Source organism: Chelonoidis abingdonii, chromosome 20 (genome assembly GCF_003597395.2).
Source record: "Chelonoidis abingdonii isolate Lonesome George chromosome 20, CheloAbing_2.0, whole genome shotgun sequence".
Classification (NCBI taxonomy): domain Eukaryota; kingdom Metazoa; phylum Chordata; order Testudines; family Testudinidae; genus Chelonoidis; species Chelonoidis abingdonii.
Genome location: NC_133788.1, coordinates 5,224,540 through 5,249,339, shown reverse-complemented (window position 1 = coordinate 5,249,339; position 24,800 = coordinate 5,224,540). Strand labels below are relative to the sequence as shown.

The 24,800-nt window shown below is 50.4% G+C and overlaps 1 protein-coding gene across 1 annotated transcript in view; it reads right to left on the bottom strand.

The window, feature by feature from the left end:
• The window catches only part of SRRM3 (serine/arginine repetitive matrix 3), a 150,855-nt gene that overhangs the window by 74,643 nt on the left and 51,412 nt on the right, over window positions 1-24,800 (bottom strand). Inside the window, exon 2 of the mRNA XM_075073934.1 lies at window positions 17,916-18,044. The gene's annotated coding sequence lies outside the window, so the exon portion shown is untranslated. The remainder of the gene's footprint in view (window positions 1-17,915; window positions 18,045-24,800) is intronic.

Below are 24,800 nucleotides of genomic sequence, written 5' to 3'. Positions count from 1 at the left end.
CTCGGCAAGACCTTAGGGGCACACGGCTCTGGCCAGGAGCCCCTGCTCCGCTCCAGTCATTTCCTTCCACCCGCGAGACTGGAGGGAGTGACTTCTCCAGGCTGCCTTGGCCAGCCGCTGCATCCCCGATTTCCTACGGGACAGCACTGCAGGTAACCTGCATCCAGGTGCCCACCCTGGCAGGCTACTTGGGAACGAATGGGACTCCCGGTTCGGGTGCCCTGGGCCAGACTGGGACTGCCCCGCTGCGAGAGCGGGATCAATGATCAACAGAAAGGGCCCAAACCATTCAGCTACCATGCCCTGAGTGCGCTGGGAGCCTGCCTAGGGAGGTCAGGAGGGCTCTGCATCTCAGAGAGGCCACAGCTGGGCAGATCAGGCCCACCTCCCCGAGCCTCTGTGCAGAGGGACTGGCCCAGTGCCCCCTCTGCAGGTGCAGGAGATGCCAGTGCTAACCCCATTTCCAGCTCCCTTGCCCACCCAAAGGACACTCTACTTGGCATGGAAATCGTACCCACAGGCACAATTTAGCCCCATACATGTGCCAGTTAAGAAGAGCTTATGCTAATGGGGATTGATCCCTCTCTCTGTCTCTTCCCCCACAGAGCTCTGAACTCGTCCAGTCATCTCTTTTCATCTGGGTAACAAACTGAGCAGCTTGTCTTTACAGGAGTCATTAAAGTATCGGTCTGGGACGCCGGAGAACTGGGCGCTATTCCCAGCAATGCCACAGAAGCCATTCATGACCCTGGGCAAGTCAGTGCCCTGCTCTGTGCCTCAGTTTCCCCCTTTGTAACAGTGGGGGTCAGTGGCTGGGCGCAGGACTGGTATAGGGGGCTGGTGTGTTTCACAGTGGGGGGAGGTATCCCCTGGGGTTGGTTCTCCCCTTTCAAGGCCCCTGTGCACTGCCCAGGTGTTGTAAACGCCTGGCAGAATGGAGACAGGGGCTGTAATTCACCCAGGAGTGGGTTCTGGGCCATGACCACAGAGTTTGCCCTGAGGAAGGTCCGAGTCAGGCCTCCAGACCCCGGCACGCTGTTCCCAGGCAGCATGGCTCCAGGCCGCGCATGGGGCACAGGGACAAATGGCAGTTACGGGGCTCGTTAACTGCTCCAACTTTTATTTGCAAAGGGTCAACATCCAGAGCTATTTTAATTCACTGATCCAATGTACTGCCAGTTGCCAGGCAACACAGCCCTCTGTTGCCACTGTGCGGAAGCTTGTAAGGACTTTTGTTGGCAGAGGAAGGGGAGGGGGAAGGAAAACAGCTCCGAAAATGCCATCCTCAATGCCCACTGCATCCCCTGCCCACTCCAAAGCGGAACGGGGGGGGCGGGGAACTCCAGGGCCTTGTGCCAGAGATGCTGGCTGCCACGGGCACTATACCATGAGGGGGGAAGGGCAAGGTGTGGTGGGAAGCCCACCTCCAAAGGCTCTTATTGCCCTTGGACAGTGCATGGCTGTGGGAAAGCACAGCATGTAGCCAAGCTGGACACCACCATAATCTAACCAGACAAAGGTCTGGAGGGGAAGTGGAGGCACAGAATTGAAAAGTGACTTGACCAAGGTCATGCAACACATAAGCGGCAGACTCAGAACTAGAGCACAGCTCTCCTGGCTGCCAGCCCTGTGCCCTACCCACTAGCTCATGCTGCCTTGCTGCCTAGGGGCACTGAAGAGGCCTAGAGCTCCACCTCCTAAGGGGAATCAGTGGGGTGCATACCACCTTTTGGGGGAATTTCCTCAATGGCTCCCAGCATGCATAGGGGCCACTGCCCCCGCCGCAGTGGACAAAGCGCCTCTGATCTCAGCTCTGCTGAGGTGCCCCTGTACCATGGCTGTAGCCCTACACATGGAGGCATGAACAGGAGTGGGACAGATCCACAGTTGGTGTAAATCAGCTTAACCACACCACTTAGCACTGGGGGCATATGGAAGGCCACCTTTCCTCTTGTGGTCGGAGCCAAGAAAATCTTACCCTAGTACGTATCCACTTTGTTGTGCGGATGGAGGAAAGCGGAATCCAGCCAAGCTTGTTCTAACTCCGTTGGACAGAACGAAAAGTTTCCTGCTCCTGCATCTCTCTGATGAGTGATTCTTGTCTCAAGAAAAGCTTTTATCTATTTATTTGGTCATCAAATATTAACTTGTGTCTGGGGTGCTCCTAGAGCCTGGAAAATTAAACTGGAGAGGGGAAGCCCCAGAGGAATAGCTGAAAATTCAGAGGTTCCCCTGCAAGACTAGGTAAGAATTAACAGCTGGATTTTCTCCACAGCTCAGCATGTTGGCTGCATGGCTCTGAAAAAAAATCTGCCAATTGAGTCTACAGCAGAGATGGGAATTGAGTCTACAGCTGTGTGACAAAGTGGGAATGTTCTTAATGTTTTCTCTGAATACTGTGAGTGCCTCAGTTTTCCCTATGCATTTCTCAAGTATGGAGGGGCTGGGATAAGGGTGTGTGATTGTTGCAGAGCCTGAGAGGGCCAGTGTGATGCTGTCTGAACAGAGAATGGCCAACACCCTGTCTCCTGGCAACTGATGGCCTGGGCCCCTCCCCTGCAAAAGTGCCAACTGAAGGTGCTGGAGAACAAAGAGATCAGGCGGCCTCCTGGCCCAGGAAAGAGACAAAGGCGAGGGGAAGGGTTGGAGAGTTTCAGTTTGCAGCTGGCTGGGGAAACGACGGAGCCCCAGGGCTGGGGTCTAAGCTCGCTGCCCCCCAAGATGGACCTGACTGAGGGGTCCTGTTTCCTGTACCTACAAGCTCGGTTCTGGACTGTGTTCCTGTCATCTAATAAACCTTCTGTTTTACTGGCTGACTGAGAGTCCTGGTGAATCGCAGGAAGTAGGGGATGCAGGGCCCTGACTCCCCGTCACTCTGTGACAAGCTGCGTGATGGATTAGCTGACCTCCTGAGGTCCTTTCCAGCCCTGTGATTCTACAAGCCACAAGCCCTCTGTTCAGCTCCAAACACTGCGTCTAGCTCATCCCTTCCCTCTCTCTTCACACACACTAATACCCTCCACAGACCCACATTCACTGGCACACCGGTAGGCAACAGCACTTGGCTGGAGGACACAGGCGCCTCTGAAACAGCTGGCTGCCTGTGCATTGACTCATGGCTCACGCTTTGATTCCAGAAAAATGCAGAAAATGACTGTAAATGAACAGACCGGCTGAACACCAGGGCTCAGTTCACATCCTGCTCTCGCCTCTTGCACACAACCATGGCACTTCCGCTCCCTTCCAGGCCCAGTCCTGAGGACATCTCCCCTGGGCCGGGCTGGGAAAAGGGGCAGGAGGCACTCTTGTCCGGGGAAGCAGTGGTAGTCCAGGCCAAGCTGCTCTGATGAAGATGAATTGCCAGTGAAATGGCCCAGCTGTAATGCAGCACCCAATCTGCTTCCAAAATTTTGCCTACCGCTGGAGAAAGCTGTTACGCTAATGAGCTAATCACTCATGGGGGAGCAGCACATCCAACCATGTCAGTTTCAGGAAGTCCTAGAGGAAGCTCATCTGGGCGATAGCAGCCTCTTGCTGGGGCTTGGAGCCAGTCACCTTCTCAGAGCAATTCACTGCAGTTACAAAACGTTTTCACAGGGCTATGGTCGAGGGAGGGGAAGTATCCCCTGCCATCACCCTTAAATCTCAGGGGCTCAGGTGCAATCTGATAGTCCCCAGTCATTTTCTGTCCAAGCAGAAAAACGTATTGGTGTGGCCTGCAGGATAAATGCCCCCAAACAACAGAAATATGACCAGGCTTCATGATCATTCATTCATTAAGCCTCACAATCCACTTTTGAGACATTATCCTCATTTTACAGGTGGGGAAACTGAGGCACAGAAAGGTTAAGTGACTCACCCAAGGTCACAGAGCGAGGCAGTGGCCAAGAGCCACTAGAATGAAGAAGGCTTAACTCTAACCACTAGACATGCTCCATGAAACTTTTGATCTTGAATGGCGCCTGCTCAGAGGTCATTTACCAGGCAACCCTTGGGCTGGTAATGCTCCGATTTACAGACATTTCTGAGGCAGTATTGGGCCCAAGCAAAGCCAGGAGTTCTGTGGGGCATCCCCAAACTCCATGCTGCTACAGTGAATGGGCTTAGTACATATGAGCAGGTTTACCGGGGTCTATAACTGCCTGCTATTGAGTGACAGCTCCAGGAGCTGCCTGGTTTGATCCCCAGGGCCCTCCAGGGTGTTCTCATACACACAGCCACAGCTTCTGGCACACTTTCTGTGGGGCGCGGGGAAGAAACAGCTCCCACCACCAAGCCTTGTACAGCAGGCAGCACCACCAGTAGAGGCCCTGATCCTCCACCACGGCAGTTGGAGGCCATGCAACCCTAGTGAACTTTGCAGGTCATTGGCTGGCCCCATCTCCCATCCCAGTGCTAGCACCAAAAGAGGAATTGTCTTACTTTCTGGCACTGGGGCCCTGATCTTCTTGGCCCTAAATTCCTTAAAGTTTACGGGCTCAGGGATTAAAAGGCCAAGAGATCCCACTGCATCTGATCCTCCAGACCCTCTGGGAATCGCACGGTGCAGCTGGATCATTTGCCCTCAGATTGCAATGCCAAGCGCCTCACAGCCCATTCCTTCTCTGTCAGCTGATCTTAAACCCACAGAGCACCTTCCTTGTATGCTCTGACGTCAACATATCGGCCACGGAAGCACCATGGCGCCGCCCTTTAGTGCTCGGTCCCGTGGGGCCATGCCTGCCAGCTGCTTTGATTTAGACCCTCCCCCAGGTGGAGCTAAAGACCCAGCCGGGGGCGTCCCTCCCTCGGATCCATCCAGTGCTCACTTGGTGCCTCGACAGGGCACTAGGCATCTGTGCTGAGGGAGGGGCTGTCTCTTTGGGGAGTGATCCTGACCTCTTGAAGTCACTGAAGCTCCCATGGCAAGTGAACTGCCAGTGTGTGTGTGGGGGGAGGGCTTGCTAAAAGCCCGGTGGGGTCAGTGTTAGGTGCCCCAAGCAAGGCCCCCATCCCAGATATTCCTCCTCTTCCCAGTGAATCCTCTGAGTCGACCCTCCCGCATCTAGTTAGCGCTGCTCAGGATGGGATGGACGAGAATGGAATGCCTTCTCCCGCACTCCTGTCCCATCAGTCCCAGGACCCCCATCGCACATTTCTGTGTCTCCCAAACAGCAGCTTGGTCAAATCCCAGCCCTGGCAGTTTCTTTCCACTTGTCAACATTCGCCCTGTGGTTTCCATTAAATACACAGCCCTTCATTCCCCTGTCCTACACTGTTGGCTGGGGTTGCCATGTGCTGTTCAACAGCGGCCATGCCCCACCCCAGAAGTGGCCACAGCTCTGCAGTACAGTTGGCTGTTGCTCTTGTATGTACTGCAGCAACACCTAGCTGGGATCAGGGGTGCATGGTGCTGCACGGTGTATACACATGGGCCTCATGCTGCACAGCTTACACTCTGTATGTGCAAGGGAGAGAAACAGGAGCCTTGAGCAGTAACTTGGCCACTTCACACCACGGGGACAGGAAATCACAGTTCCTGAATCCCAGCCCGCTGCACCACAGCCGGCTCAGTCCCCCTGCTAGTTTGTCAAGCGCTTCGAGAGGCGAGGCACTATTCACCGAGCCCAGTATGGACTATTAACGGCTGGACCATGCCAGCGGGTGGAAGAGCCTTTGAATAGCCGATGCTGTGGCAGAGGTAAAAAAGGCAGCGATTCTACGCTGGTCATGCAGCCGGCTATGAGCTAATCCATGAACAATCTTTGAATTGCCGTTTGCCGCTCAGCACTTCTAACCCATAGGGCAATGGTTCCCCAGCCAAAACGGTCACCCAGGGTCTCCCTGCAGCCCCACCCTCCTCCCCAGCATCTGTTTTCCATGGGAAAGGAAGAGCCCATAAGAGAAGAACGACACTTCTCGTTTATCATCCTCTCTCTCCTCCCGCACTTTTCTCTCTTGCTCTTTTGCCTTCACGTGTCCCTGTCTCCTTCCTCCATGATCAAATTTCATTCTCTTTTTCTTTGCTCCAAAAGAGCAAACTTTTTCTGTTGTTACACTGCAGAGCCCTCAGCTGGAATGAGACACCTGGGTCTCAACAAACATTCCCAGAGGCTGGGGAGAAGAGACATAAATACTCTTGGATCCAGGATGCCCCAATTCAATCAGGAAGATGAGAGGCTTGGCCTGGACATCTATGCAGGTTGTGACATTCTGCATCAACCACCACATTAGGCTCAGATCGGACTTTTCCTGGTTTGAAAGTCAGGCCCTTGTCTTCTGGGGAGCAACAGCACACTTGTCTTTCCTACCCACAACTCCAGCAGGAGCCAGGAAGCAGAGCCAAGGGCCTTGCCTTGTCTGTACAACGGGGAGACAGCCTGATCTGTACATGCAGATCTAGGCAGCGCTCTCCAGTGATTAGATCCAGGAGTCCTGTGGCCCGATTTTCAAAAGAGCAGCACGTCCAGCATGTCCTACTGGTGGGTGCTCATGCAGGTGCATAAATAGGGATTTAGGGCTGTGAACTTTGGGCATCTAGTTTCCAGATCCCAGCCCTGAATTCTAGTCTTGGCTCTGCCAGGAGTGATCTTGAGCAAGTCACTGCCCTGCTCTGTGCCCTCAGTTTCCCCATAAAAATTGGGCTAATAATACTTAGCCACCTTTTGTAAAATGCTTTGGGATTCTTGGCTGAAAAGCCCTAGCTGAGTGATTCGTGCTCATTGGATATATTCTTCTTCTTAATAATCAAATCAAATCTGTGAACCAGGAGTCTTTGCTTTGCCTTTGATGTTCAGTGATTCTTTCTGTTGCCAAAGAAGTCTCCAAAAATGGAGAGGTCTGACATCACAAATAATCACCGTGATTCTCAGAGGTCAGGTGCCCCACGATTTCTGCTAATCAAGGCCCCTTTAAGGCAGCACAAACTGCGCAGTGAAAAATGGAGGTACCTCGCCTCTCTTACAAATCTTGGCTGAAACCCTTTGTGCTTCCTTGAGATGGGCACGAGCCCCGTTTGCATAATCCTCCTGGGTCAGCCGTGCAATCCTTAGCGTAGGCCCAGCTTCCTCAAAGGGTAGGTCTACACTGGGTCTGAGCTCAGGTGGCTAGTCTGAGCCTCTGGCCATGCAGAAAGGGCCAGGTTACTAGTGCACTAGTCTGATCCCTTATAGCTCCTGTCTGTCTACCCAGGATGCTCCCAGCTGCAGTGTAGACATCCCCATGGATGTTCCCTTATAATCATTTAGCATAGGCACCTCTCTCCCTCTCTTTCCCCTGCCCATCTATCTATCCATCCATCCATTCCCATATCATCTAATCTACATAACCCAGTGGTTCTCAACAAGGGGTACGTGTACCCCTGTGGGTACACAGAGGTCTTCCAGGGGGTACATCAACTCATTTCGATATTTGCCTAGTTTTACAAAAGCTACACAAAAAGCACTAGTGAAAATCAATACACACTAAAATGTCATTCAGACAATGACTTGTTTATACTGCTCTATACACTATACACTGAAATGTACGTATATTTATATTCCAATTGATTTATTTTATAATTACATGGTAAAAAGGAGAGTCAGCAATTTGTCAGTAATAATGCACTGGGATACTTCTGTACTTTTATGTCCGATTTTGTCAGCAAGTCATTTGAAACTGAGCTAGAACTTGGGGCTATGAAAGACTTAGGAAAGGGGTACAGTACTCTGGAATGGTTGAGACCCACTGATCTAACTTCTGATGTCACCCTCCTCACAGTCAGGTCTAGAGACATGAGGCTGTAAGGTTCTGGGGAATTTTAAAGGAGAACACCAAATATTGGCGACTTCTCACAAGTGCAAAAGTAGCTTCATTGTGGGCTTGTGTCTTGACAGCATCATCCGAAATGCCTCATTCTCTGCTAGAACTTTCCTCCCCTCGCAGCTAGGCTGGGAAGAGCAGAGCTGGCAGTATTTCTGTGTGGTGGGAGCTGTCCGCAGGATTGGGGTGCTGAAAGTATCAGTGAGAGACCTTGGGATAGCTACTTCCATGGAGGAGACAGGCTCCCCAATCTGCTGTGTAAGGCTGCGGCCTTCTGCGGCCTTCCTTCCTGGGAATTACACATGGGTTCTCCTGGGACTGAAAGTCACTGCAGTTCAAATCGTTCTGGGACACACAGTAAAGCTGTGTCAAACAGCCTTGCACAGTGGTTAGAGAAGAGGATTGGGAGTCGGGACATGTGGTGTGACCAGCATCTGTGCTGAAGCTCAGATACACTTAAAATCAGCTCTGGCTGGAGTATGATCTGTTTGCAAGACCATCGATAGGCCACTCAGGGTCTGTGCCCATCCTGTTCAGGGAAGCTGGATAGGAAATTTGGGGTCTCTCTCTGGGTAGCTGAGATCTTGCTGAGTCTTCCCATCACCAAGGCCCCCAGCCATGGTCCCATGGGACACATCGCAAGGCTCAGTCCAGCATGGCCAATACTCCCCCTCCTGGTCTCACTACCTCAGAGCTGTCTTGTGGGGCACAGCGAGATCCAGCAATGGGAAGATCAAATCTCAAACTTTTTCTGTTGTTACACTGCAGAGCCTGGGAACCCACACAAAGCTGTTCTGACAAAAGCCATTCATAAGGCGACTCGGAACAGCACTTGGAAGGGTTCACTCAGGACTCCTGGGTTCTATCTCCTGTACTTACAGGGTCCCCTTTGCCATGGAATCTGAGCACCTCACAATCTGTGATGCATCTGTCCTCACAACACCCCTGGGAGGCAGGGCAAGGGTGTTATCCCCATTGGACAGATGGGCACCAAGGCACAGAGACTAAGTGACTTACCCAAGGCCACGCAGCAACTAAGGAAGTGAACCCAAGTCTTCGGCCAACGCCCTAACAACTGGACTCATTCTTCTTCTGTAGGGCCCACCTCTGCTACTGACTCATTGTGTGACTCAGAGCAAGCCACTTAGCCCCTGATTCTGCCAACACTTAATCACAGGCTCCACCTGAGCACTGCCATTGAAATCAATGGGACTTATTCACACGAGAAAAGTTAAGCTCATGCCTAGGCGTTTGAAGGCCTCTTTGTGTGACAGTTTCTCCACCTGTAAAACAGGGGGAATAATATGGAGCCCTTTCAGTTTGTCAAACTGACCCAAAGTGTTTCATTTTAAGTCAGTTCAACGTGAAACTATTTCCCTATGGTGCTGCGTTGCCTCCTGGGAATTGTAGTTCATGTGCCCTGAAGCCCCCATTCTCCGCTACGGGACTGGTTGTCTGGCTGGACTACATCTCCCAGGAAGCAATAGGGTCTCCCCTCTGACTGAACTGCGTGGTACATCATGGGAGATGAAACTCTTCAGTGGAGAGAGCATCTTTTTATTATAGTTTTTTTTATAACGTCCAACACAATGGGGCCATGATCCCTGCTCTGCAATACAGAAATAAAGAATAAAGATGTACTTCAAGGAAGACAAGTGAAAAAATGATAATACAACTGGCCAGTTACACACTACTAAACGTTGGGGTCATATCTAAAGCCTCGGTCAAATACTAGTTTTTATTTCCTTATTCCATCACGGTGCACCTAAGCAGTCATCTTAACTCTATTGCTCATGCACTGGGGTACGCGATCATGCTAGTGCCAGTCAAGCACTGTCTCTCTCTCTCTGTACATATATATATTTAAAGAGCTAGAGAAAAGAGAGGAGGAAAAAGCGGGCACTTGAAAAAATAATTCATTCCCTAACGGGAGCTCCTCAGCTCTGTTTCCCAGCACAGTCTCTGGGGAAAGCCCCCTGAATCCATCTACACTTCAAACATCCAGTCTATGATTTGGACACGCTAAAGGTAGGTGCAGTTGGATATGAGCTCCTCCTAGAAAATTAGGGGCTGGCAGTCAGAGAATGGGCTAGTAGAGAAGTAATTTCCCTTAGATTGGCAGTAATCACATTTGACCTCCGATTTCAGGATACAGTTATCTCCATATAGGAAATAACCATCATCAGAATACCCGGCTCTTTCAGCTCTATGTCGGCTCCCATGACCATTTCATCAGTAGATCGCAAAGGCAGTCAGGATCATTATCCCCCCATAGAGTCTGATCTACGAACCATTATTATTATAATAGGACTCAGAGGCCGCAGTCAGGATTAGATAAATATACTGACATATGAAGACAAGGGTGTTCTCTTCATGTGTCGGTATATTTATGCCTGCATCTGTCATTTTCACTCCATGCACCTGAAGTGGGTTTTTTACCCACGAAAGCTTATGCCCAAAGAAATCTGTTAGTCCAGTGTCACCTTAAAAACGTCTCATTGTTTTTGGGGATACAGACTAACACGGCTACCCTCTGATACTCGACAAAAATCCATGAAATTTTGCTTCCGCAGAACTTTGTGATAGCGAAATTCTTCTTACAGTGTGTTGCTGAGCAAGCAGCCTGACCAGCAGCACATTAAACCCCAGCGATGAACATAGGATAGATAGATAGATAGATAATGTGAACAGTCTGATTGAAGTCAATGGGTTTTGTCACTGATGATGCAAAGCTTTGTAGAGATGTCAGCTGCTTCTAGGCGTTTTTCTAGGTGGATTCCCCCTCCTCCCCAACCCATACAGATGCCTCCCTGGGAGCCTCTGTCTGATCTCATTGATACTAGCGTAAAACAGAAGTAAACCCACTGAAGCCAATGCAGCTTCACCGGTGGCGTAAAACCAGGATCAGCGAGATCAGCACCCGGCCCCTTTGTGTATTAGTGGGAGCATCTTGTCCCGTTTGCTTCCTTGAATTCAAGGGGATAGTGAAGCCTGAGGTTCGTACATGGAGGAATGGGGGGGGAAGTGCTGAGGCAGGGGCGTTTCCTGGGGTGAGCTGCTGGGAAGTGAGGGGGAACCAGTGTGGTTGTGAGGGAGAACAGGATTTGGGAGAGAGAGGAGGAGCATTAATAGAGACGGAAGGCGAGAAAGTGAGAAAAGAGAAAAAGAGAAAATGAAAGAGGAAAAGAGGCTAGAGGGAGCATGAATGAGCGAAAATAGAAAAGTGAAGGTGAAAGAAAGAGTGACCAAGAGACAAAGAACCCACCCCCACCCCAAACACACATTCCTGAATAAAGTCCACTTTCCGAGGCAATATTTCTATGTACTTAGATTCAGAGACGAGAGGGACGCCCTGTCGCAAAGTGAATACAAATCAGCTGCTCGCAGCCGTGTCCTGCTGCGCGTGTTGCTAATTCCCTGCAGCCACCTGCTTTCCTGCTGTACCAAAGGGATCAGAATGAAACACGGAAAGAGTCTCCACCGGCTCACATTTACCTCCCAGCGACTCTGAAACTTATCAACCTGCCCAAATCACTCTAACTGGGAAACCATCGCTTGGATCCCAACCACCAGGTGTCCTACCTGTCCTCAGACATTTGAATCTGTTGAGGTGACATGGGAATATATCTCCCATGCACAGCAGCAGTGCAGCCATCTGCATTTTGTCATGTTTTACCCAGTGGCCATTGGTATGATCAGCCCTCCTGAAAGGCTGTACAATGTTATTTGTACAAGTATCAGCCCTTGGTGTTACCTTCCAGGACTGATAAACCAACAGGAGAACACAGGGGTTGTAAGGCCAGAAGGGATCATTAGCTCACCCAGTCTGACCTCCCGCATGCCACAGAGCATCAGCTAGTTAGGCCCGTATGGAGCCCAAAATCTGCATCAATGCAACTGGGGCTCCGCCAGGCTCAGTGCGGTTCATGAGGATGGCTCAGGTTCAGACCCAGGGTCGGACCAGTTCTCCCTTTTCATATCCCTTTGGGGCCCAGGCTGGCTCAGAGCTGGACCAGTTTCAGTCTTGGAACAGGGCATGAGGCTGAAATTGGGGCTAGCTCAGTTGGGGAGAGGGCTGGCGACTGGGTGCATCTCATCCGGCTCTGCATCGGGCCTAACAATACTGCCGCCCGCCTTGAGCCCAGATCCCTTTGTTTTTCCACCATCATTTTGCTCCGCTGCTCAGAGACACTTGCTATTTTTCTGAAACAAACACTTCCCCCATGCTCAGGATTTGGCCCATTAAGCTCAGATCATGAGTGAGTGACAGCCACAAATTGTGACTGGTTTAGAGATCCCCCCGACCAGGTTCAGTGCCAGGAGCTAAAGGAGCCCTTGAGAACCACACCCTTAGGCAACATCCAGGACTTTTCTTTTGCAAGGGGTAGGGGGAGACAAACCTGTTACCAGAGCACCCTAGAATTTGCACGGCTGGTGAAACTGGCGAGGGAGACTGATTTATCCTTGCCTCACGTTTATGATGCAGCCAAATGACTTTCGTCCTGCCTCACAAATCTGGTGAATTCTCTCTCTCTCAGACACACACACACACAATTTTTGCCCTGAAGTTTTTGAGTCTGTTCAGTGCATGGAACGGCACGAAACTCAGCAAGGAGGGAATCCACCTGGCCTGGAACTGAAAGAAAACATCACCTGGATCCCTACAGAACCCAGTTTTTGGCTTTGCCCAGCTCAGTAACTGGCCTCCAAACAATGCTGGGAAAAGGGGACAGCTTGGGAAATCTAAGAAATCGAAGGCTTGAACTTTAAACTCCCATCCAGAAGCCCTCATTGAATCAGTGGGAGCAGGATCTGACCTGAAAAGGGAGGGGTGGGGGTGGGCAGTTAGTAGGAGTAGTTCAGAGGCAGGGTAAATCAGAGGAAGCATAAATGGATAATCGCAATCCCTCTGCTCTCCTCAGCGTGGGGCCTGCCTCCTAGCAGTGCCAGCTACCCCAAAGGGAGCAGGCAGGGTGATTGCACGGTCCATCAGACGGCCTAGGGGGGCACAACACCTCCCAGTGCTCTCCCCGGGGTGGTGCAGCTCTGCACAATTTCCAGCACAATTGTGCCCCTAATCCGTCAAGCGGCGCAATAGCTGCAACCTTCCAACAATCCCAATACCCTGACAGCGCTCTTCGTTCACAGAGAAGCTTAGCTCTGGAGCAGCCAGCCAACCCCACTACAGAGCTTTCCTCCTGCACCGCAGAAAGTAGGGCTGTCTCTACCACAGCCCAGCAAGGCCCTGGCGCAGAGACACTGGGAGAGGCCCCATCTTGATAACAGACAACGGGCTGCTCCTCGGCACTCACTTGTGTCCCGATAAGTCTGCCTTCCCAGCCTTGTCTGATTACTTAATTGCAAGGGTTTGTTCTTATTGCACTGTTATCAGCTGGCAGCCTCTGCAGCCGCAGAGACCAGGGAGGGCAGGGCAGGCAGCTGTATTTATTGCCTGTTCGCTATCTGAACGAGCTCCGCTCTCAAAATGAAATGGGAAATGCCCTGAAGATCTGTTACGCCACAAGCCCGCCCACAGGATTTCATACTAACTCATTACAACTCCTCCTTCATTACACACGCTGCATACCACACACACACACACCCTGCCCCACTGCATTTGCTGGGTTTGTTTATGCCGGGCGCAGAGGGGGCTGGATCTAGGCAGCAGTGCTGGCCAAAATTCAGAATTTCCACGTGGGAGAAGGCCAGAAGCGTCCATCAGATCATCTGGTCTGACCTCCTATATATCACATGCCACTACGCCCAGCCCGGTTAGGCCTACATTTCAACCCCATAGCCTATAGTTAGGCTTGGAAGGATTTGATGGTTATCAGTAAATGTCAGTTTCACCCTACACACAAACCCAGGACAAAACATTTCCACCCATAATCATTGCAATTTACAAAGTAAAGAGAAATGGCTTGAGAATGTATCCCGCTTTGATTTAAGGTATTTACTTTGTATATTTTGACAGGTGGATGTTAACAATTTACATTTTAATAGTCATAAAGTGTCAGCTTTCGGAATGTTAATATCTACTGCCATTAACACGCCTCTCCGCCCCCAGTGTCTGATCCCCCATAAGTTCCCTGCAACTGGGAAACTTTGAAGTGATACAAATAAAAAGAAGTGCTTAAAATAAACATTGATATTATCCATCTAAATGAAAAGGTAAATAAAAATCAAATTATTTCAAGTCTCCATACAGTGAACTAATGTATTAGACAAGAGCCCTCCAGAGACTAAACTGTTGTGTGCCACAGGCAGAGAATAGAGGGATGTTTTGACTTTTAAGTACATTATAAAGATCCAGACAGATGCCCAGTGGAGTTTCAAAAGCCCCGTGGCACCTAACTCCCATTAAAATCTTTGGAAAATAGGGTGTAGGCTCCTAAGTCACTTAGGAGTTTTTGAAAATCTTACAATAAGTGACTTGTGTAAAGGAATCTCTGGCCAAGCTCCTAACTGAATCCATATTCCTCACCTTATTGTTCAAAACACTTCAGCGGTTTCCTGTGAAATTTGAGCTTCATGTGTACTCATGCAATTGTCAAATCGGAATTTTCCGTTGCAAAGTTTCTGACCAGGAATGGGGTGGGGTGTTCGTGCATTCTGTGCAGTGGACGGGGATTCGGGAGATATGGATTCAGTTTGGGACTTGGCCAAAGATTCCTCTGTGACCCTGGGCAAATCATTTGGGCGCTCTTGAAAATTTGACCCCAAGTGACTTAGGAGTGTAAGTCCCATTTCCAAAAGATTTCAAGGGGAATTAGGTACCTCAGGGGTTTGAATGCCCCATTAAGAGTCTATCTGCATCTTTAGGCACCTAAATACCTTTAAAAATCTGCCCCCCAGGAGGCTAAATCCCATTGACTTTCAGTGCAACTTCGGCTCATTTTTGAAAATGGCACTTAGGCTCCTCAGTCATTTCAAGACATTTGAAAACGTTCTTACTTATTTTTCCATTACTAAAATGGGGTTAGTAGCACTTCCTTTCTCCTGCCCTGCACCCACCTTGTCTTTTCAGACTGCAGGATTGTTTACGTACAGCACCTAACGCCGTGGGCCCCCAGTCTCAGCTGAGGCCTCTGCTTACTGCTGGAATACAAACAACAACAAGCCAGGGACTAGGATTCAAGAGACATGGAATGTGGTCCTGGCCATGCCCTGACTCACTGTGGCACCTTGGCCTGGTCACTTCTCCTCTCTTAGCCTCTGTTATCTCATCAGTAAAATGGGAACAACTCAGATTCTGAAGCCAGACAGGCCCACTGTGATCATCTAGTCTGGCCTCCTGCAAAACACAGGCCTTTGGACTTCCCTGAATTAATTCCCATGTCAAGCCTAAGGCTACGTACCCACTTGGTAACATGCTTTGAAGTCTGATTATGAAATATTGATGCTATTCCATAGTACCATGTTCTACTTTGCATAGCGCCCCTGCCCAAAGAAATTTAGAATATTATGTTATTATTTACCACAAACAGTGAGAGAACAAGACATGGAGATTCAGAGCAGTAAAATAATTCAGATGATATTTCCATAATATTTTTCATACTAGTTGGCTAGATTGGGACATATGGGGATAATCAGATAGATGGAAGTGGAAACATAGGGATAGCTTGCTAGCTCAAGTCACACGGAGATAGATAGATAGATAGATGCAATTCACTTTCGGAAGTGCTCCCTGATATGAATAAAGGGGCTGTAATCTGAACGGTATAAAACTACCCTATGCCTTCCCTTCCAGTAATGGCTGAGTATGGAGGCTGCATTATCAGAAGGTAGTTTGGGAGAGCCGTGAGCTGAAAGCACTCTGGTGGAGTACTTTGGTAGGTGAGATGAGAACCACTTCAAGAACTGAAGGAATTTCTAATGTGGCCTGGGGGAGGGGACTGGGGCCTATCTGTCAAAGACAGGTTGGGGATTTTTCCAGAGTGGGTTTGAGGAAACGATGGAGAAAACTGCAAGGTTCTGGACAAAGGACATTGTGTGGGCACCAGAGCTGATGGGGCATTTTGGTGTATTTCATCCAGACGTTGACGTTTGTGATCCAGGAGAAGTTCTGCTGAACGGGTGTCCCAGAGCAGTTATGGGGCTAGCACTGTCCGTTGTAAGAGCATAGATACTCAAGCATTGGACTGGCCATGTCAGACAAGATTATGCATATATCTGGTTACGGGGCAGCATTTATCCACTCAGCTGGCAGCCAGAGCCAGCTAGGAAGCCCCTTCCTGCAGGATCAATGTGATAATCATTAGTTGGCAAATCTGTGCCGTTGTTTATTTTAATGCTAGCAGGGTAGCTCTGCGCAAGGGCTCATGTGCATGAACACAGCACTGCTTTGATTGCCCCAGATGCCACAGTGGACAACTCTGGATAACGGAGGTGTTGGATAACTGAGCGAAGGTTCAATGCAATTCACAGGCGTGGGCAGACGTGACCCTGTTTCAGATAAGAGGGAATCGGAGTTAAATTAGGCTCAGATAATTGACGCCGTGCGGGGCTGGTTTAGGTTTATATATAAAGGATCAAGGAGACATCTGTTTTTCTGTGAAACTCTGTTCATTTTGTTACCACATCTTCCCATTCACCTCTTCCCCATTTGTCTGATCATATATTTCATCCTGCATGCAGGGGGTGGGATTAGATGACCTCCTGAGGTCCCTTCCAGCCCAACATTTCTGACTCCTTGCCGGCAAGCTTTCCTGGGCAAGCTTCTGTGCTATTTGTCCGTGCAGCACCCAGCACAGTGGGGCCCCATCCTTGACTGGGGATCACAGGTGTAACCGCCGTCATCACTGCCTGAAATTCTCCAGCTGCTGTTCTGCAGCGGGTAAGAACAGATGATCAGAACAGTCCCTTCCAGACTTGAAATCTCTGGCTCTAGGGAGCAGAGGGGAATCCTGCAGTGTTTGATGGGATGAGGGGCAGCATCAGTTAGAATAGCCAGCGGTTGCTCTGAGTTGCAGTCATCCCCCAAGAGCTGCCTCTGGGAGTCTGGCTATGCCCCTCTCACACTAGCTTGCCCCATGTGCCAAGGTTTACAAATGGCAGCTGGCAACATAGGGGCGCTTCCGGTTAGCATATGCAGTGCCTCCACCCAGGGGGATTCTGCCTGGGGCTTTAGCAGTGGAGGGGAGAATTTCTCCCTAGAGCGGGTCAGGAATTTTCAGACTAAACATTTTTTCGCTGGGGGATGCCGATTGGTTGAAACTGTTCATGGAAAAGGATCAGTTGTGACAAACAGACTCCTAGACTTTAAGGTCAGAAGGGACCATCATGATGATCTAGTCTGACCCTCCTGCACATCACAGAGCACAGATCCCCCCCACCCACCCACCCACTCCTATGATAGACCCAGAACCTCTGGCTGGGTTACTGAATCCTCAAAGCATGGTTTAAACGCTTCAAGTTACAGAGAACTCAGCATTTACACTAGTGCAGCACAGGGTCATGACACATTGGGGGGACGGGTGTCCCGGTGAGGAATGAAGTGTTGACAGGTTATCATCATTCCTCACTTTATAGTACCAATTCAATATCCCTAAACAAGTGCAGCTTCCTGCAGCGCTAGGTTTAAATCAGCAAAGTGACCCAAGCCCCATGCTGCAGAAGGCGGCGAAAAAACTCCAGGGTCTCTGCCAATCTGACCTGGGGGAAAATTCCTTCCCGACCTTAAATACAGTGATCAGTTAGACCCTGAGCACGTGGGCGAGAATTCCCTGCAGTGCTAGGTGCTGTACGTATACATTGAAACACACCCTGCCGCAAAGAATTTATACTCTAAATTAACACAGGGAAGATTACCCCTTTTTACAGATGGGAACTGCGAGACTAAGCGACATGCCTGAGGACACACAAGGAGTTCATGAGCTGCAGTGACCCTACATCTCCAGAGGCCCAGTCTCGCACTTTGACCACAAGCCTAGCTTTCTCCATTCCTGCTACAGGCTGAGTTCTGATCAGTGTTTTACAAAGGACAGGGTGGACAGACCTCTCCAGAGACCTGGGGTGAAATCCGGGCCCCACTGATGTCAGGGGCTAAATTTCACTTGACTTCAGTGCAGCCGAAGAACCACCCTAGTAAGATACAACAATATACCCACCCTACGACCGCCCAGGCCCAGGCTCACCTCTCAGAGGGCACAGTCCATCGGCCGCTGCACGGCTCCAGTCCTAGCCAGCTCAGTTCGGGACCTTCTTGCCCACAGCAAACTTTTCCTATGGAAGCCTGACCAGTCCAGCACTGCTGGCTTCAATGCCTGGGAGAAAGGCGGAGAGGAGAACCCTGTTAATCCCAAAGCAGCTGGAATTCTCTTTTTCCCCCACCCATCGCCCTCCGACTGTCTACCCGTTTTCCATGTCAGCGGCCAGCCTTTTGCCAGTGCAGCCGCCTGCCAATGATTAGAAGGTAGAAGTGAGGCCCGTGTGGCTCTCAGGGATCGCTCCGTGCTGAAGGCTCTTGCCAGAGACCTGTTTTATTCTGCGTCCACTTACAACCAGTTGTGCTTAACAACCACAGCCTCAAGGCATCTTGTCCAGTCTCTCTGGCTGGGAAGCTCAGCCCTTAAAGATCCAGTCCCCCATAACACAGCCTGGAAGCCAACATCCCATTGCAGCTTCTGGAAGGAAAGGCCATGAGATAGTAATATACAGCATCATCCCATTGCTGCCCAGTTACAGGCAATCCTCATCTCCCAGACTGGGGGTCAGACCTTCCCCTCCCCTTCCACCCAGCCCCAGCGGAGAAGAACTTTCTTAGTTGTCAGTTTGACAGTGGGTTAAACATGTTTTGAATCCCAAGCAGCAGCATTAATCACAGCAGGTGATTTCCACCCCAGTTATAACAATGTTGGATGCCTTGTTCATTAGTCCAGCCTTGTCTTCCTGCCAGGTGTCTGTGTTGCAAACAGGGCCTTCCTGAACCAAGATCGGCTGTTTTTCTCCAAATCTACCAACTTTTTTTTTTTTTAATTTATCATCTGAAAATCACACGGATTAATTTTTAGTGTGGGAGGCCAAAGTTCTACCACACAGGGTGTCCGTGTGTCACAGGAAATGGATCCATTGAGAAGTCCGAACAAGCCTCAAGGTCTGCAGGGGCAGCCGTTAAACCACAGGTTCTATTTGCACCTCTGGTCTGTTTATTTTGGGCTAGCTTGGGACCAATTTGGTCACATTGCTGAATACTCACGTAAGCAGTCCCCCTAGAAACACGGGACTGCTGCGCAGCCCAGCACTGCCAACCCCAACTATCCGATAAATCATGAGCCAAGCCCCCCAAAATCATGAAACTGACTTAAAAATCATGAGAATTAAAAAAAAAAAAAAACCCTGACAAATAGGGGGTTTCTTTAGACATTCCTGCATGCCACATCCCATTACACCCTCATTCACAACCATACAAAGTGGGGGCCAAATTCTGCCATCTGATCCAGTAGAGTTTTATATCCACATTGTTCTCACATGGCTCTAGTGTCAACAACCACCTAAAATGGAGAGTTCTGGTTTTGTCCCTGATTCACAGGGTGACTTTGGATATGTGGCTAAACCTGCCTGTGCCTCAGTTTCCTCCTCTGTAAAATGGAGATAACATGTCCTGACCTGATTCACAGGGCTTAGTGGGCAGTTTGGTGGCCTGCAAAGTGCCTAGAGATCTTGCTATGGCAGGTGTTAGTAAGCCAGGCTAGCGTCGGCTTAAGGGAAGGTGCCCGCTTCTTTTCATATTGACATTCCTGTCAGAGAAAAGCCAGTAACAAAAACCCAGTCCGTTGGGGAGCTGCTCAAGGGTTAGCTGGTGAATCCGTTACTCCCACTGGTATGGAGGGTTTTTATCAAGAGACTGGCAATCTTTGCGGCTTTTCTTAAAGCCCTAGGCCCTGGAGTCAGGGGATTACATAAGAATCTTGGGTGTCAGTAATAAAAAGTTTTTTAGCCCTCATGGTTGAAGGGAAAAGCTTGAAACCGTGACCACTTTCAGGTCATGGTTTTTATGTGTCTAAAGCAGGGGTTCTCAAACTGGGGTTTGGGACCCCTCAGGGGGACATGAGGTTATTACATGGGGGGTCGCAAGCTGTCAGCCTCCACCCCAAACCCCACTTTGACTCCTCACCACTAGTCCATCTCTCAAGGAGCTCTGCAAGCATCCCTCTCTCTCCCTCCCCTTTGCAAGTCCTTGCACAGAAAGTCCAAGGGCAACAGAGCCAGCAAAGCTCACAGATGCAGACTGCAGACCTGGCCTAGACCCAATAACTGGGGCACTTGCCTGTGCTTTGGATGGTGTCTCTAATTTCATCCGTCTTGGCTAATCTAGCCCAAGGGAAATGCAGAGCCAAACGACTGTGCTCCTCCCAGCTCAGCAATGCAGCTGGGGCTGGTTTAGCACCAGTCAGATCATGTAACGCAGTGACAGGGCGACTTGCCCAGGCTGTATGCTCCTATGGGACCGGGGTGGCTTTCAACCTTCCAGCGACACCAGACATCCAGACACAGCAGCTGTCGTTGGAGCAACTGGCAGATGTAAGCAAAAGAGATGGTCTAAACGCCTTGGGAACTTGATGGGAGAAGAGATGGCCGGGGCCGGGGACAGGGCCTGCCACTGCTCAGCTCCCAGAGCTGTCCCGGACAGGTGCCACCTTACACACTGCAGCTTGAGCTGGGGGGTGGGGGGGCTGGTGGATCCCTGCCTCGTAGCAGGGAGGATGGAGATTGCTCAGAGCTGTGCTGCTGGGTCATTCCTGCAGTTCAATGGGGTTTTAACCAGGGCCTCACTTTCTCTGATCAACCAGACACCAGGCTTCTAGCTGGGCAGGCCAGGATCCAAATACGGCCCTAGGTGGCCGGAGGGAACAGAAGATTGGTGGCTTGTGCTTCGTTCCCTCTTTGTGTAGAGCATGAGAGCTGGCAGCCTCTGCTCGCATGGAGCTGTGCTAGTGGGGGGATGCAGTGGAGGGTCGAGGGGTGTTGGCAGAACTAGGTGTATGTGCAGAGGCCAGGAAAGAGCTAGCAGGGGCTGTGGGTTGAGCTGGGATTGAGGTGTCATGGCAGAGCACAAGTCTGAAAGAGCAGGGGATGGGGGAGCTGGCAGCCAGGAATGGGTTGATGAGCAGACACTGCACTGGACCAGTTTCCAGCCTGCATTATTTATTACCTCCTCACTCGCATTAGCATGTAGAGTTTTAAGCCCCAGATCCTTCCTATCACTGCCCAGTTTTTAAAATAAAGGCACCACATCTCTGTATGTAAGAGGCCAGTCGTGCATTAAATCACTGGGAAATCGCACCTCCTTACCCAGTCTCCTTAAAAACCCACACCAGGGGGAGCATGGAAAACCAGTTCCAGGAAGTTAAGAGCCTGAATCCCGTTAGCAAATCAGTGTGGCAGCTAATTCCAAACACAGACCTGCCCTCCTTTCAACAGAAAGCCTGCCACAGCTTAGGAGAGCAGCCAAGTGAGCCGAATCGTGCTGATTAACATTTAGCGCAGCCACTCCTAAAGCCAGTTCAGATGTTCATCAACATCTGGCTCGCATGGCGCCTGTACAACGCAACTGTCACTCGGCTGGAAGGCAAGGGAGACGTCGGGAAATGATGTGACATTGCCACAGACACTTATACCTTTAAAACAGGGTTTGATTTGATGCTTGCCAGGGTTTGCCTAGGTCTCTGAGGGTATGTCTACACTGCAATTAAACACCCATGATTGGCCCATATCAGCTGACTTGAGCTCATGGGGTTATGGGGCTCTAATATTGCTGTGTAGACCCTCAGGCTAAGGTTGGAACCTGAGCCTGGGATCTGATGTAGGGTGCCACAGCCTGGACTCCAGCCTGAGCCTGAATGTCTACATTGCAATTAAACAGTCCCATAGCCTGAGTCAGCTGACACGGGCCAGCCTCAGGTTACCGGCAGTGTAAGCACAGGATTGGTAGAAGGTGAGTTAGCAGACTCTGAGTTTGTTAACATAAGGCTTGAACGTCTACGCTCAGTTAGGAATTGTTGAACCCTGGGTCCCACTCTGGGGCTCCAGCGTCTACACTTGCATTATGCGGGCCCAAGTCCAGCCACCCGTCTCCCAGACATCTCAGCACTCTCCCAAAAGGTGGTCACTTTAGCTCTTTGTTCGTGGAGCAGTTTGGGAAAACTTGACTGTCCACCAAAGTTGACTGTGTGGAGGACAAAGGAAGTCAGCCTGTGGGATACTTTGGGAGGACGCCAATAGCCAAGTCCAGGGCGGCTATGTCTACAGCGCAGAGCAATAGAGCTTGAACCCTGAGTCCCAGCTTAATTCAGGTTCATACACTCCACCCCCTGTGGGGTCCTGGGACCCTGGATCTGAGTCCTGGGTTAGTGCAATTTGTGTGTAGATGTAAGGGGGTTAGGCTTGAGCTGGGGTTTGAACCCTAGGCTTATGCTGCAGTGTGGACATACCATAAGGGCTATAACCCTCAGACAGGCCAGATCCTCAGTGGCATAAGTAAATCCACATAGCTCCTATGACTTCAATGGAGATGATTATTTCAGTGGAGCTATGTTGATTCACAGTGCCAGAGGCTCCGGCCCTTTGCGCTCTCTCTTGCTGTCCAGGCGCTAGAGTGACCGGCAGGAGAATGGCTATTCTTAACCAAAGGGAGGTTTTTCCTACCAGCATTGAACCCGGGTGCATTACACTGGTTGGCCCTGAGCAGACACAGCTCATGTTTCCCGCCCCCAGCAGCGAACAAGGCCACCGCATCTCAACCCTGATGTGCAGCCACCTCCCACTGCAGGGGTGACTGGCCTGTGTTATGCAGGAAGACAGCCTAAGTTATCATAATGCTTCCTCCTGGCCTTCACATCTATCAATCTACAAACTGCCCAGTGGGAACGGGACTGAAATAATCAGCTCACACCCCCTGGGCCATCCAATAACCAGGCTGGTAGGTGGGGGCCAAATCCCCCCCAGTGTAAGTTTGGTGACATCCAGGGATCACCCCAGGGATGGACTTGTCTCTTGATGTCAAGCAGCAGCATCGAGAGCCAATGGGGTTCAGTGGATAAACCACTCAACGTGGAGAGCTGGGGTCTGGTCCTGCCTCTGCCACTGAACTGCCGGGCAACCTTGGGGTGAGTCACATCTACAGCTGGTTGAAAATTTCCAGTGAAGCAGCTTTGGGGCAGGGCATGCCCATTCCATGGGAACCCAGTGACACTGTCAACATTTCTGTGGGAAATAATCTAAATGCTGTGGGTTGACTTATAACAAAGGTGGAAATGATAAAATCATAAGAAAATATTTTTGGACTGTTTCATTCCACAAAATATTTCAAGATTTTGACTTTCCTTTCTAATTCAGGATGAAAACAAATTTTGAAATCGCCCTTTTCCTGCAGGACAGAAATTCCAGTTTCTACCATTTCTAGTCACTGCCACTCGGTTTTCTCTCCTAGGGGCGGCTCTATGTATTTTGCCGCCCCAAGCATGGTGGTCAGGTGGCTTTCAGCGACACGCCTGCTAGAGGTCCACCGGTCATGCGGATTTGGCGGCATGCCTGCGAGAGGTCCACCAGTCTCGCGCCTTCAGCGTACCCACCGCCGAATTACCACCGAAGCCGCGGGACAGGCCTACCTCCCGCAGACGTGCCACTGAAGGCAGCCTGACTGCTGCCCTCACGGCAACCGGCGGGCGGTCCCCTTGGCTTGCCGCCCCAGGCACGCGCTTGGTGCGCTGGTGCCTGGCGTCGCCCCTGTTCTCTCCCACCGTTCATTTGCATAGACTGTATGCTCTTCGGGACAAGGGCTGTCTCTTACTGTGTGTTTATTCAGTACCTCACACAGTGGGGGCTCTAATTTCACTTGAGTCTTCCAGAGACTACTGCAATGTCATTTAACAATGGTTTCTTCTGCCGCCAGAGCCCTGCATTTGGGCTGTGGGAGCGGCAGCATCACCGACGCTCATTCTGTGCCGGTATTTCTGTGTTCCTTTCTTCTCTCGTTTGAAAGGCTCTGTTGGATTTTTATAGGCAGTTTAGGACAATAGGGGAAAACGTACCCAGACATGAGTTATAATATTAATAGGTAATAACAGCAACCATTGCACTGAAGGTTTAGGTGCAGACATGAAAACAATGGAACATAAAACCACCATGAATGCAATGCTGCTATAAATAGCCAGGGAGCAGCTACACAGAAAACTGAATGGTCATAACCCCCGCAGCGACAATCAGGGCAGAATGCAGCCATAAACGGCGCTGGCTCAGACTGAGCCCCCTATCCCTAGGGGAATGGCTTACAGAGCGGGCATTGAATCACCAGGCAGCATGCAATACATTTGGCCATGGGTTCAGCTCCCCCAAAATACAGGGCTATGGCTGGTCTCTAAAGATCAAGGGGGATTTTGGGATCAAACATTTTTTATTCAGTTCATCAGAACTGAAACTTTTCACAGCCATGTATCAATTTGCTCTAGGAATTATTTTGGGGGCAGTTCTCTGGTCTGTGCTCTGTAGGGGATCAGACGAGATGATCCCAATGGCCCCTTTTGGCCTTGCAATCTACGAATCTAGGAAACTGTTGCCAGGAAGGTCTGTCAGGACCAGGAATTTATGATCAAAGCCAGAGGACAAGCCCCCTCCCAGAGCTAATCAGTTGGGGCACTCAGCTTGGATGTGAGAGACCTACGTTCAAGCCCCTGCTTCCCCTGAGCTGGAGCAGCATAACTTGAAGCTGGGCCCACAGGTCATGTGGGAGAGCCCCAGCCAAGCAGCAACTGGCTACCACTGGATGGGACTGCCTCCTGCTGGAGCTGTTCCAATAATTAAATATTCTCTGAGCCAGAGCAAGAGCATGGTGGTTGGGGCACTCACCAGGGACATGGGAGAACCAGCTCTGAATCAGGCCTGCCAAGGGAGTTCTGGGCACACTCTCTCTCTCTCATTTTTTGGTGAAAAATGTTGCCGAGTCTTGGTTTTCGCCCTGATGTGGCAAAGAACCAAATGCCAAAACCACCCCATTTTTCACAAATCACCATTCTTGTTTCCTA